Genomic DNA, 13,095 nt, shown 5'->3' on the forward strand with positions numbered 1-13,095 from the left:
TAGTCTAATCCCTAATTTATTGATTAATTTTAAAATGGCCCGTTTAACAGTGTGTATTGGTATACAGGTCAGAAACCTATTCTAATATTATTATGAGTCTGAAAGCTCAGGGTTGTATAGTTGTACTATGTTGTTTCTCTATTTCTAAAGAAACATTACTGCATGAATTTCAGTAAACGCTTAATACTTGACTGTCACATTTGATGATGGTCTCAGTTTGTCTCACTCTGGCTAAATGAGCTATTTAATCCGCAATTCTAGGCCTACTTTATTGAGAATGAATTTGATGAAAGCTGAGTCAACTAGATATTTGTTCACACAATCACTTCTCGAAGCCAAATACCTGTTTACATCATGTGTGTTAATAGATTAGATATGAAATGGATGAGGCGAAAGGTGAGCTGGATGTTGTGTGCCTGCTGTACACACACACACACACACACACACACACACACACCTACTTAAAACAGGCCTACTTAATGGTTATACTCAGACACAGTGCTCAATATTTATATGTTCAATTTGGGAAAATGGGCCTCTGACCAGACTATCAGTGCCTATCATAAACAAACAAGCAGAACTTTAGTCACAGACTGAATGCAGATGGATGTTTCTCTCAAATGCTGAAATTTAGTAATACCCATAAGAGTATTAGTCATATAGCAGAGGCCTGGCATTAAACTCTGGCATTACATCCAGCACACTCCCACGGGCACAGCAGCAGAAGATGTTTATGCTAAATCAGTCAGCTGTAATCTTAGTGGCAGGGGCATATTTTTTGTGCCATTCTGAGCACATCGGCAAGATAGAATCTTGAAGATGGAATTAATTTTGAGAGGAGAAACTTCATAGCCTGTGCATGAGCGCACTCTTTATCACCTGTCTCCTGTTGGCATTCAGAAGGGGTTAAATCACACTCTGCGATTTGCTGCGCCGCTCTTCTCGAGAGCCGAAACGAATTTGCCTGGAAATTCTGACCGAAGGTGTTTAACGGCTCTTAATGGCATATGTATGTTTACATGTACGGATTGGTGCTGGATTGGAGTAGCAGCTGAGAGTTTTGTTCTTTGGCTTAAGCAAGAAAAAGAATAAACGGAGAGAGAAACGGGTTGGCAGTTCCTATGCAGCAGTAACCTCAAAGTTGGCTTTGTGTCTAGGAAAACCATTCTCTCTCCCCCCAGTGTTGCATTTCCTATTGTATTAGTGCAATAGAGCTATGGAGCAAAATGAATGGAAACTGGAAAAAGGGATGTAATGGTGCGTTCGAGTGACGTGTGAATACTGTTGTGTGAAAGCAGATTTCTCTTTAGAAGGTTTAGAAATGCTTTATACGTCTACATCAACAGGTATTTTGCAATGCTGCTAGGAGTTAGGACTAGAAACATTTTAAAGTGAACCATAAAGATAATAAAAATGTATAAGCTTTAATTTTAAAACCAGTGCTCTGCTATCTGTGCTCATTTATTCGAGGAGCTGTTGGAAACTAAGGCACAGCAGTAAATCCTTGTGTTAGTAAAGAATTGCAAAACTGAATACATATTTGGTGTTTTCATTTGTAAAGGTTTTTTTTGTTATTATTATTAAGAAAGCAGCAGCATCTTCTCCATGCCTTACAGCTACACTGGAAACACCGTGCTACATGACTGAACAAAAGAATGGCCAGTTCCTCCCAGTGATCGGAACGCTGAACACGGTATAGATGGGGAGCGAGTTTGCCATTCCGATGCATATTTATCACAATTAAGAGGGATTTCCAGCCCCATCTGTGGCTGTTTGGGCGGCGTGCAGTGCGGTGATTACGCCGTCTCTGTCTCTGTCTCTCCTCCACCCACTGATGTTGCTCTGAAGGTCAGCGTCGAGAGACAGACATAAAGAAGATGTAGCCCACTAAGGTAATAGTGCAGGCACGGAGCATGCTGCGCTACCGCACGCCTCACGCTGTGCGCTGCTTTATCGCCGTCTTTGTGATACACACCCCACTCGGTCAGGCGGGGGATTTTTCATTCTGCCGTACCTTTGGCTTTCATATGGAGCTTGAGCCCTTTATGTTTGTATCAGTGGTATCAGTGGCAGGAGAATCAACAGCATTAACGCTGTAGAGGAGACAGGACGCAGCCAGAAGAAAGGCACAAGCAGTATGAATGGAATAACTAGTCTATTTAGGGGCCTTTTTTTCTTTTTCTTTTTTGACTTGCATCTACATCTTTCTATCTTGAGCACTCATCCTACGCTAGCAGCGCACCTTTGGCAGTCTATTGTCATGGACGTATTTAATCACCCTCATCTTTTATTGTTCTGATAAATAAATCTGAAACGCTTGCAATGAATCTTGTTAGTGATTCAGGAATCTGTCCTTGAGTACCATTCAGTGAATATTATCATCCTTTAGTGTTTCCTCGGAAATCAGCTTATATTCAGAACACATCACAGGCAGAGCTTAGCTTTCTTTCTTAACTCTAGCGTCACATGAATGCACATCTTGTGGCCTTTTAGCTTTTATTATGATTCAAGGTTGAGGTAAAAACCAATCCCTCCACCTATGCAATTAACGTCCACGCAAGTGAGACCTTTATTTAGCGCCTGGCTTGAAGGACAGATGTTCTGCCCGCTGACTCCCATCTGCATTTTTCCTCACCACCGTTTATGTGCGCAGCTCCAACGCTAGCAGCGAGCGTTGCCCTTTAGCTGCCTCTGCTTGCCTCCCATGCTGTACCTCGGCTCCTTCTCCGGCTTTCAGCGCTGACAGATCCACACTCTGCTCTGAAATATCTGGGCGCAGGAATAGATAAGGTTTGTGTTTGAACCTGCAGAGGTATAGAATTCAGTACATATATTTATGCTTCAGAGCATGCACGGGCAAAGATTTCAGTGGTTGAAATCTACTTCAAAGTTTCCTTCTCAGCATACTGTACTTTGGGATTTTTGACTTTTCATGGTGTTTGGTGTACTCCTGAGGTCTCTAGACACATTCTTTTAGCACAGCAACATATCCACACATCTATCTCTCAACTATAGTTTGACAAAATCCAGCCCTAAAAAGTAACACACTCTCTAAAATAAATAAATAAATAAATAGATAAATAAATATCCAACCTCAACATCACCACCACGGCCAGTTTATCACGCTCCAATCTGACCACACGCACCTGCACGACCCTCGCTGACATGTCGAGGTTCTGCCTGTGAAATTGTAATTGATTATTCCACTTAGGCCGAGCAGGAGGTAGGACATGGCCCGATTAACTCCCCACAGACCGCCCTTGTGACTCCCAATGACACCCGCTGCACGAGTTGTGTAAATGGATTGAGAGGCGCATATGCATGGGAGCCCACCTGTCACTTTAATAAGCAAATGCTATAGCAGCGATTTGGCTGGAAATGGAAGTAAAGCCGGCTTCGCCTCACCTCGCCGAGGAGCTGCAGCGTGCTGAGGTCTTTTCTGACACGCATTCCTTAAGCATTGCGTCATTTGAAGAAGGCCACCCGTGCTTGGCTTTATTTGCTGGCTTTGTGCTGCCTTTTTCCCATGGTTATAGCAGCGTGCACTTTTCCAAAGCCACACTTTAGTAGGAAGCTGCATTCAGCTGTTACACACTCTCTCTCTCTCTCTCTCTCTCTCTCTCTCTCTCACACAGTATGTGTGTGTGTGCTGCCACTGAATATACTCGGGCCTCCAGAAGCCCAACTTGCGTATTGATAAAACACTCTGCTGTGCACATAATGCTCCGTGTGACATGTAATTGGTGAAGTGATTGTGTTTCTTTCATCTAATAAAGTCTAAAGGCTTTCTTCCTGAGGCATTTGCAGCAGACTGTGGGAAAGGTCATATTCCTAGATATGTTAGAATAGCCAGAAGCTAAAGTAAACACGATCAGAAACTTCAGAATATTTTTAGTGTCAGAAGAAAAAAAAAAAAACAAGCGTTGTTTTATGTGTTACGATTAAATTTATTTAAGTGCTCTGATCCTAACTCGTGCTTACATTTGGCTAATAGGAGTCAAATAAAAATGCCTCTTCATTTATCTTTTATTTTGTTAGATGTATACTAACATACTGTGGTGATAAGTACTTTTCAGGGTAAATCTGTTCGAATCAAATGTTCCTATTTAGATCGGAGCAGACATGTTACATATAAACATTATCGAGCTTCATGGATTCAATGCCTGAAGGTGGATACACGTTCCAGAGCAAGTTTCTGTTACCTGCGTATAAAAGCTTCCTCCATAGCTGAAGGCATGCCGCTTGTCTCCTTCTCTTTTTCATATTTAATCTCGGTCTACATGAAATTAGACACAAAATGCTCCAGGACATTGTTAGTCAGTGAAAAATTGCCCGATAATAGATATCCGGCAGTATATAATTTGTGAACGTTTTATTTCTTTTCTATAAGAGCATCCGAAATGCCGCAAACAGCCTCTTTCACTACGTCTTAAAGATTTACAGGCTCAGCTTAGCAGCTCGCATTTGAAAATGTTTGAAATGAAAACGGTAAACCCTGTTTACAACATAGCTGTCTTTTTCCCGGTAGTTTAAAAGCTCTCATCCTGCTTTCAGGCAGCACGCTGATGAAAAAGCAACATATAAAAAACTTTTTCAATTGAACAGAAAAGAACTTTCTAGAGAGTGCACTTGAAATAGTCGAGGCTTTGTGAGGAACGTCTTTTTTAAAGACGTTATTTCATGGCTGTGCAGCTCTCTTCTCTTTAATTCCTTTCGTCGTGTTGTAGCCCCGTGTGTTTGAGAGTGTAGGTCAATAAGGATGGGCACATTGCGAATTTCATGATCTGTGTAGTGGAACAAATTGAAAGCAAAGCCTATATCAATCACACTGAAGGCAGGGTTAATTGTTCCTGCTTTACAAGAACAGTGGACAGATAAAGCAGTAATGATGCACTTATGTCTCCGATGTGCACTCTCTTCCACATGAAATGACAAAAAAAAAAAAACATGGAGATTGTTGACCTATTAAGTGATTACTGCAGAACAAAAGCTGGGAATGCGCTTTCTCTCGGATATGTTTGAGTGTCAAGGCCTTCCATCTGCTTCTGCTCATGAACTGAAGTGTCGAATCTGTAACTGTTATGCTGTTATTATTACTGTTTAACATCTTGGATAGTAAGAGGCACTGAAAATGCTTGAAACAGAAGAAGCAAACTGTACTGAGGAATTCCCTGTAACATTGAAGAGTGCGTTAGCAGAGATCCTTGTTCCTGACTCTGGTCCTAAAGGACATTGTTTCCCCTGCCTTAGAGTTGTTGAATACATTAATTAAAAAAAAAAAAGCTTCTATTGGCACTTTTCGTGCATTTGCATATTTATCTTAGGGCTTAGCCGTGCGCTCCTGAGAAACTGTAAATTGCAGAATTCTAAAAGTCATTTTATTTTTCCCCCGTCCACACTCTCACACATGCACATATACATACACAAACAGATGCTCATTCATAAACAAGTGCACACACACTCACACACACACACGTACATGTATATTTTATATACATATGTAGTATTTAATTAATTGAAGTCTGAAGTCCATGACAGCTATCACAACACAGTGGGTAATTCTGAAAATTAATGAGAACGATAATGCTTAAAAGACTGTTCCAGAGTTTGCCCAAACTCATTAACTAAATCTCTCATTTAAATACATCCTAAAGACTTTCAAATAGGGCGAAAAAATACATTGTTGCTATATAAGCATTCGCCCGGCTTGAAAACGCTGAAGAGCAGAATTTTCTGCGTGACTGAAGTCGATCAGTTTGTATTCAAGCTCCACGTCGTCACCCAAACAGAGATCCCGTGTTATAATACGCAGAGATAAAGTCTGGCAAAAGAAAACAAATCCCAGATCTGAACGGATGTTTTTGGACTTGATGAATTTAATTGAAAACTTTTGTTTTACTTTTTACTAAGTTTGTGTGCTGAGTTATAATACAGCATCCCAATGACAGCCTTAATTAATGATTAGTTCTACAGAAGGACTGCAACAAGCAATTATTTTAATAATTCAATCATTTATTGGATCATCGATTAATACTTTGATTAATAAATTGAAATTGAGACAGCTAATAATTATTCACCAAAACAGGCTAAACCTAACACCGACTTACAAGCTAGTATTTTACGTATTTTACCATTTTTAAAAAATTTTTTTACTATCAAATTGCGTTCATGCTGGATTACATAAGGTTAACCTCGCTGTTCATGCATCAGCAGTGTGGCGCTATGAAAGACGCCTCTGCTTTCTGTACACTGCGTTGCATCACGCTTTACTTTTTCACGCGGGAGAACTCCCACAGTTTTAACATTTCAGGTATTGCCTTTTTGTCTTTTTTTGCTCTCCTTGCCACCATCAAAGTTCAGTCACTGCCATATGCAATTTCTTCTGTGGTGCTAGATATCGGTTCAGGATCCCGTAGGACTCGCGGGCGGTCAAAAATAAAGATCTCCAAGCCAAAAGAAAAAGCACACAGCAAGCGATGGCATGCCCTCATTTTAGCACGGCTCGTCCTGTTTTCTCTCGCTCACGCTTTTAAGGGTCGCGGATTCACGGTAAAGTTCAAGTGGACTGAGAGTAAAGCTTGATTTTCTCTACACTCAACTGTCTCGGTTGTTCTGAGTGAAACCAGTTGCTTTGTTTCTTGATTCATTAAAAGACAAAACGCAAACCTATACATTTTTAAGATATTTGCGAGTCCAGAACAACAGAAGCTCTTCTCCTATAACTGTAAAATGCTATATATATATATATATATATATATATATATATATATATATATATATATATATATATTTTTTTTTAAATAATTGGTTGGGTAAACAACTATAGAAGTCCTTGTTGATTCCTTGAGTAGCGTGCATTTCTGTGTTACATGAGCCGACACACTTGGGTTCTTCAAGGCTTCTGGGTAGCTTCCTAAAGCCATTCTGTTGGAACACTCTCTGAAAAGGAATTCTGTGTTTAGAAATAAGGCTCTAACATACTTTTACAAGAACCCTACAGTGCTGCGTTCACACGTACAGTGATTTTGTCTCTGCCAGCATCCAGTCGCTGTACTACGAAGTCACCGGTAGATGTTCACTACTACTGGTTGCCATAGTAATGTATTACTATGAGTTATTACTAGGTGGAGTAACTTGCATTCCAAATCAGTTTTTTTGCTGCTAGAATGAAACCTTCTGGAGGATGATTTGTGTGTAAAATTCAGCAGTGTTTATCTGCATAGTATCACACGTCTTCACTCCCATTGGTAGTCGCAGCACCCAGTGGATCCATATTTGCATAAAGTTACATTTTTCTCAACTTTGTTGCATCTCTGGACACACCCACATGACGCCAGAAGTCACCAGATCTTTTTGAAAATGAATGGTTTCCGGTCGTTTTGTCGATGGGGGTCACAGCAGGTGTGAAAGGCTTACAACTCATTATCTATGTATTTAATTGGGCTGAATGTTGATGTCATGAGCAATCAAAACTAACAAGAGTGTGATGTAATATGGAGAATTAAAAGCAGGTTTTATTAGAAAGGTACTTTAAGATTTGGCCCAAGTTTACGAATAAGAAACACAATTAGAAATTGTATTATTCAGGAGAGAACATCCTAATTATAGCAAAAACATCACAATGCTTGACTGAGGAAGAAAGGTTGGCAGATCCTTAAAAATCATGACAAACATGTTTGATGGAAACAGATTTTTACAAGCATGTCAGCGCACCATGACGGCGCTTAGCTTGAGGTTGTTTGATTATGCCATCCTGATGCTCTCGCTTCAGAATATCAACATAGGAACGGTTGATGGAAACGCACAACGATTCACCCTTTTACACATACAGTATCATTCAGATTAGCAGATGTATTTCCTAGTCTTACAGGAACTCATGTCTCAACATGGAGCCTGCATTTCAGAGGCTATTTTGACTATGCAGTCTGTCTCTCTCTCTCTCTCTCTCTCTCTCTCCCTCTCTCCCTCTATCTATCTTTGGCTAACCCTGTCTCTCGTCATTGTGGGAAAGAGGCAGGACCTGTGCCAGGCCTGTCACCTTGCTTCTGCTGATGATGTTTTGAAGTGCCGTCATCGTTATCTGGCGTGAGCCATTTTGCAGCTTCATAGAGTCCCTGATAGCTCAACTTAATCTTCCCCCTCTCCTTATCACGGCCTTCTGACTGCACCAATTAGATTTTAACATATCATATCTAATACGCCTCTTCTCCCCGCCAGGCAGGCAGTCTCTGCGCAATCCTCAGCTCTCGCCGTACCTCTGTGATCTACAGCCTTGAGGTGCGGCCAGAAAAATTCACTCGGCCGTTCAATAGCTGTGCGTATTTCAGCCGCCGCCATGATGACTTTCCCGGGACGCTACAGATCCGGCGTATTGAGATGTATACTTCGAGCAGGACAGTTCGGTCTCACAGGATTCAAAGGGCAAACAAAGCCAGGGTCAGATGGAGCTAATAGGTCATCAATTTACCAATAATTCTGCAAACAATAGCCATTCATCTTGCTTGTTGCCATTCAGACTCCTGTTTCTTTGGAAGCAAGTGTTATACTCGCCTAAGAAATTTCAGCTAAAGAAACAAAGCATTAATAAAGTGCCTGTGAAATTAAAATAGGTGTTTAAGAGCTTTTTTTTTTGTATGTCTCTTAGTGTTTTGAACAGTAATATGGATATAGAAAAACTGGAGATATTCTTATTTAAATTTTATACTTTGATTTATATCTAGTCAAATCTTTATGAACTAATTAACTGCTTAGAATGAATACATCCTGTTTAGAATGAATACATCCTGCCCCCAGAGGCAGGGCTTACTCTATAGTATTAGCTCTTTAGCAGCTGTAGTAGCTTGTTAGCAGTAAACATCTGTCGATCTGTCGGTTTGTTTTCAGCTGTATATCTTCCCACACACTAGTCACTTTTCCAAACATCCCTTTGTTGAGAAAACATGGTGGGAGTTGATTCCTTTTGAATTTGTCGTCGTATAAGTTTGCGCTATTGTGACAGACACTTCTAGGAAGAATGTTTTACCAACTTGGAGCGCTTGAATATGTCACTTCCTCAGCCTGAGCCAGAATGTGATTGTGTCTTTATACACCGTCAGGGCTTCTCTATCAGTAAGAATAAGTACTAGGCTCTTATTAAACTCCTCAGTCTTCTCCGTATTTCCCTAGTCACTACGATTCAGCGAGTTGGTGTGTGTTGTGCCTTTAATGCTATTGGCTGTTGTGTCAGTCAGCCAAGCTTTTCAATATCGTGTCACTTTTACTTCCCGTTTAAAAAGGAAATACTTTTATATATGGAATCAAATCACAAATAAGAAGAGCTCAGGGTTTTTTTTTTTTTCTCTCAATAGAATACATGTTCCAAAATCCAACCAATCAGGACGATGTATCTCTACTTACCTGTCAGAAAGTCAGAAAGCTTTCTCTCTTGCACTAAGCAGCATGTGTACCTTTATCTTAATAAAGTGGAGGACTCCTAGTGGCACGACTAGTTGTCCATACACACGTACATCTCTGCCTGCGGTTCTTTAATTTTTCATTCTTTAATTGAGCAATGCTGTGAAAGCCCACTGAGCCCTCGGTGTATCACAGTGTAAAAACAGGACTGCTCTCTTTTACTCTGTATCTATATGGCAGAAGGCTGAACGGTTTTGGTTTACATGGTTCTGGATTGACTGTATGTTTGTAGCACAGAAGGACAGAGTGTGTGTGTGTGTGTGTCTGAGTGAGTGTAAACAAGGCTAGAGAATATGTGCTTCAGGCGAGGACTAAGACGGGCACTGACACTGTGTGAGTACTGCTCATGTACTGATCTCTGTCAGATGTGTGTCAGACCCACAAGAGCTGACGTGCCAGTTCAACAAGCACTAGAATATGAAATCTGTGTAATAACCCCTGACTTCAGATTCTCGATAATCAGCCACATAGAACTGAAAATGATCATAATATTCATTCAGTTCTCTTAAAAATTAATATTCAGTATGTTCCTTCATTTGCCTTTGACCAGTAATTCTGTAATTCTGTTAAGCAGTAAGCGTATGCTACATTTTTAAAAAAAAATTTATTTAAGCCTAAAGATGAAATCGGACACAAACAGTGTGCGAGAGATAAAGGGTTAAAAGATAGCAGTCAGTGACTGAGCTGTGCATCAATATTTTGACAGTTACTGTGTAGCACACCAGATGAGCACAGCATCTGCTGTGTGAGGAAGGTGTGTGTGTGTGTGTTTGTGTGTGTGTGAGAGAGAAAGAGAAAGAGAGGGAGAGAAAGAGAGAGAGATAGGAGGGTACTGTGAAGGCTGGCACCTACTGTGTGCCCAGATTCATTGGCCCAGACACATTCCACAGGAAGTCCTACAATTCCGTTGGCATGCAAGCCTGTATTCATCATAAATATTTGAGTAATACCATAACCCAAACCATGCCCCATTCATTATAGTGGTGTTAGGAAAACAGTTAACACAAACACACACACACACACTCTCTCTCTCTCTCTCTCTCTCTCTCTCTCTCTCTCTCACACACACACCCTCTCTTTCTCTTTTTCTGAGGGCTCTTGTAAATTGTTTTCCATGCTACAAATGTCAGTATGTGTATTTCTGATGAACTGCGTCATTAGATATAACAAGAATAATCTTAAAAATCTCACTTCAGCAATGTATAATCGGCCGCTACACTTCAAAGCCTGGCTGTTTACCATATCAAGGCGATGCTGTCAGAAGATATTTCTCCCTGCTTGTTTACGATAAAGCCAGCAAAATTGCCAGCAATGGAGACAGAGAACATTTTTGTTAAGTTGTGACGCTCATTAAAACAAATCCTCTGTCTTCCCCGTGGCCCTCCGTATACGGCTAATGTTCTGCCGAGACCATTCTAAGACATTTAGAACACTTTGTTTTCTCATGCTTTTGCTTGGTCTTGGCCTCGTCTGTTTAACCCTCTGCTCTGCGCACATCGTCGCGTGCTCTGATACAGATCCTTTAATGAGCTCACTTACAAATAACGTGGAGGCATACTTTTTTCCCCCTTTTTTGGCTCTGGAACCTAGGTGTGTAGGAATTATATCCTGTAATGAAGAGGGAATGTGTTTTAGATTCACAAAAGGGCCAGAAATTACGACAGGGTGTGAGGATCGGATCTGATCTGAAAGCCTTTATATACACAGAAATAAGAGTCTTGGGAGGATGTTTTTTTTTTGTTTTGCAAAACAATTGGTAGAGCTGTGATGACTCCATTTCTAAGATTTTTGAAAATATGTTCGTTTTAGCTTTTGACCCATGAGAAAAGTCGCATTTACTTCATTTGTAACATCTGGGCCACTGGGGGTCACTAATGGGAAGGGTGTTGAGGTCAGGAACAATACACACGGACTGTGTTGCCTTTGTTTAAAATGTGTTCTATATAGCAATGGTGGACTGATGATAAATTCATCAGTAGCTAAGCTACTGAGCAGGGAAAAGCACTAATATGAGGCACATTCCTGTGTTTGGGTTGCTAGAATCTGGTTAAGAAGTGTTAGCTGGTGTAATATAATAAAGGATGGTGGACTAGTTAGTTAGTTGAGGATGAATATGGAGAACAAGGGGAACAAACATGTAGCATGTGACTAATCTTCGTGCCTTCAACAACCATGAACCTCCATGCAGTGGACATACACCCAAATTTTTCAGTTTGGTAAACTAAAAAAAAAAATGAATAAAAAAAACTAAACTAAAAGCCCAGACATGATATTTGTTTGTCTAGTGACTGATTCCTTCCGTGTATTTTAGTAGTTATAGTAGTTAAACCATTCCAGTGGTTTCCTTCAATATTTGAATGCAGTTAAATGGATCCTAAATACAGGAAGGTACTAAAAGTGATTTCAGTGGACAACAGACAGCCTGTGCTGTAGGATTGGAGTGAGGAATTAACCAATGAAGATTCCTGGCTTTAGATTATTTTTTAGCGGAATATAGACAATCTCAATATGTTGCCCATCTCTCTGTCTGCACGTCTCATGCTGTTGTTTCTGTAATTGTGATTTAGTGTCGTACTTCTATAGGAAATAAGCAGCCATCTCCATGGTTTGGACACTTGCTAGTGTGAAGGCCAAATCTCCTCCTGCTTTGTCCGGATCCAGTCACCATCCCGAACCTTCCTGTGTGGTATGAAGAGTGCCAGAAAAAAAGTACTTATCCTCTGAAGACTTCAGCTCAAACACCTTCGTAGTTTTTTTTTTCTCCCAGAGTCTATATGCTTTGACTTAACAGCAGCAGCATTGCCTCTCCTCACTAGCAGTCCAGGAGCACTGAGACACGCTGCCTATGATGAATGGGGCACCTTGTCAGTTAAAATGAAAATTCTTAGCCGGGTGATAGCTTCATATTAATGCCTGTTTTATGGATTGGAGCAAGTTGTCTGAGCAAGATGAATGTGGGCGATGGGAGCGGAGATATGGAATGAAATGGCTCCTCCACCTTTCTGAGAATCCAGGGCCCATGGGTGTGGCTTGTCATACAGGAGAACAGCACTCACTTGTCTGTCCTCCTGCACTGGCAGCACACATTTCCTAATCCTCTCATTCACTTAATGCGCCATTGTATGCCACTGTCGGTCACTGGGAGTCCCATTTCATCAGGCCTTTTTTCCTGTTGGAAGTCCATCTTCCTTGTTCTTTCTCAGACTCGGTCTGACTCGCTGTCTGTCTGTCTACTCCCCCCCTTCACCCCCCCACCCACAAACACACTTTTTCTTCATCAAGGCTATGCTCCTGCAGCCCATCCCTCACTGTCTCTGTCCTTCTCTCCTTCTCCGTCTGTCCTTCCCTCCCTTCCTTGCTTGGCTGTAGCTGAATGCTTTAAGTGTTGTTCAGTCAGAGCTCCTGTTCCTGACTAGCTGGCAGGCTCACACTCAAAGCTTAGTGATGTGTTCAGGCACACTGAATTCATCCCAATCTCACTGGGCTCAACCACAGCACTCAAAGCAGTGATATTGATTGCAGCACAAAAAAAAAACAGGATGCTTTTTCTTCCTTTGAATTTGAATGTTTACATCTTATTTTAATCCTTATGTCCGACTGTCTTTTGAAACGAAACCCGTCCATCCCAGCGCTCTGAAAACA

General features: G+C 41.0%; 1 protein-coding gene across 4 annotated transcripts in view; it reads left to right on the plus strand.

Moving 5' to 3' along the window:
- LOC131359925 (neuronal PAS domain-containing protein 3) overlaps positions 1-13,095 on the plus strand; it is a 236,202-nt gene that overhangs the window by 4,208 nt on the left and 218,899 nt on the right. The gene's annotated exons all lie outside the window — the stretch shown is intronic.

This window comes from Hemibagrus wyckioides, linkage group LG09, assembly GCF_019097595.1.
Source record: "Hemibagrus wyckioides isolate EC202008001 linkage group LG09, SWU_Hwy_1.0, whole genome shotgun sequence".
In the NCBI taxonomy this organism is placed as follows: domain Eukaryota; kingdom Metazoa; phylum Chordata; class Actinopteri; order Siluriformes; family Bagridae; genus Hemibagrus; species Hemibagrus wyckioides.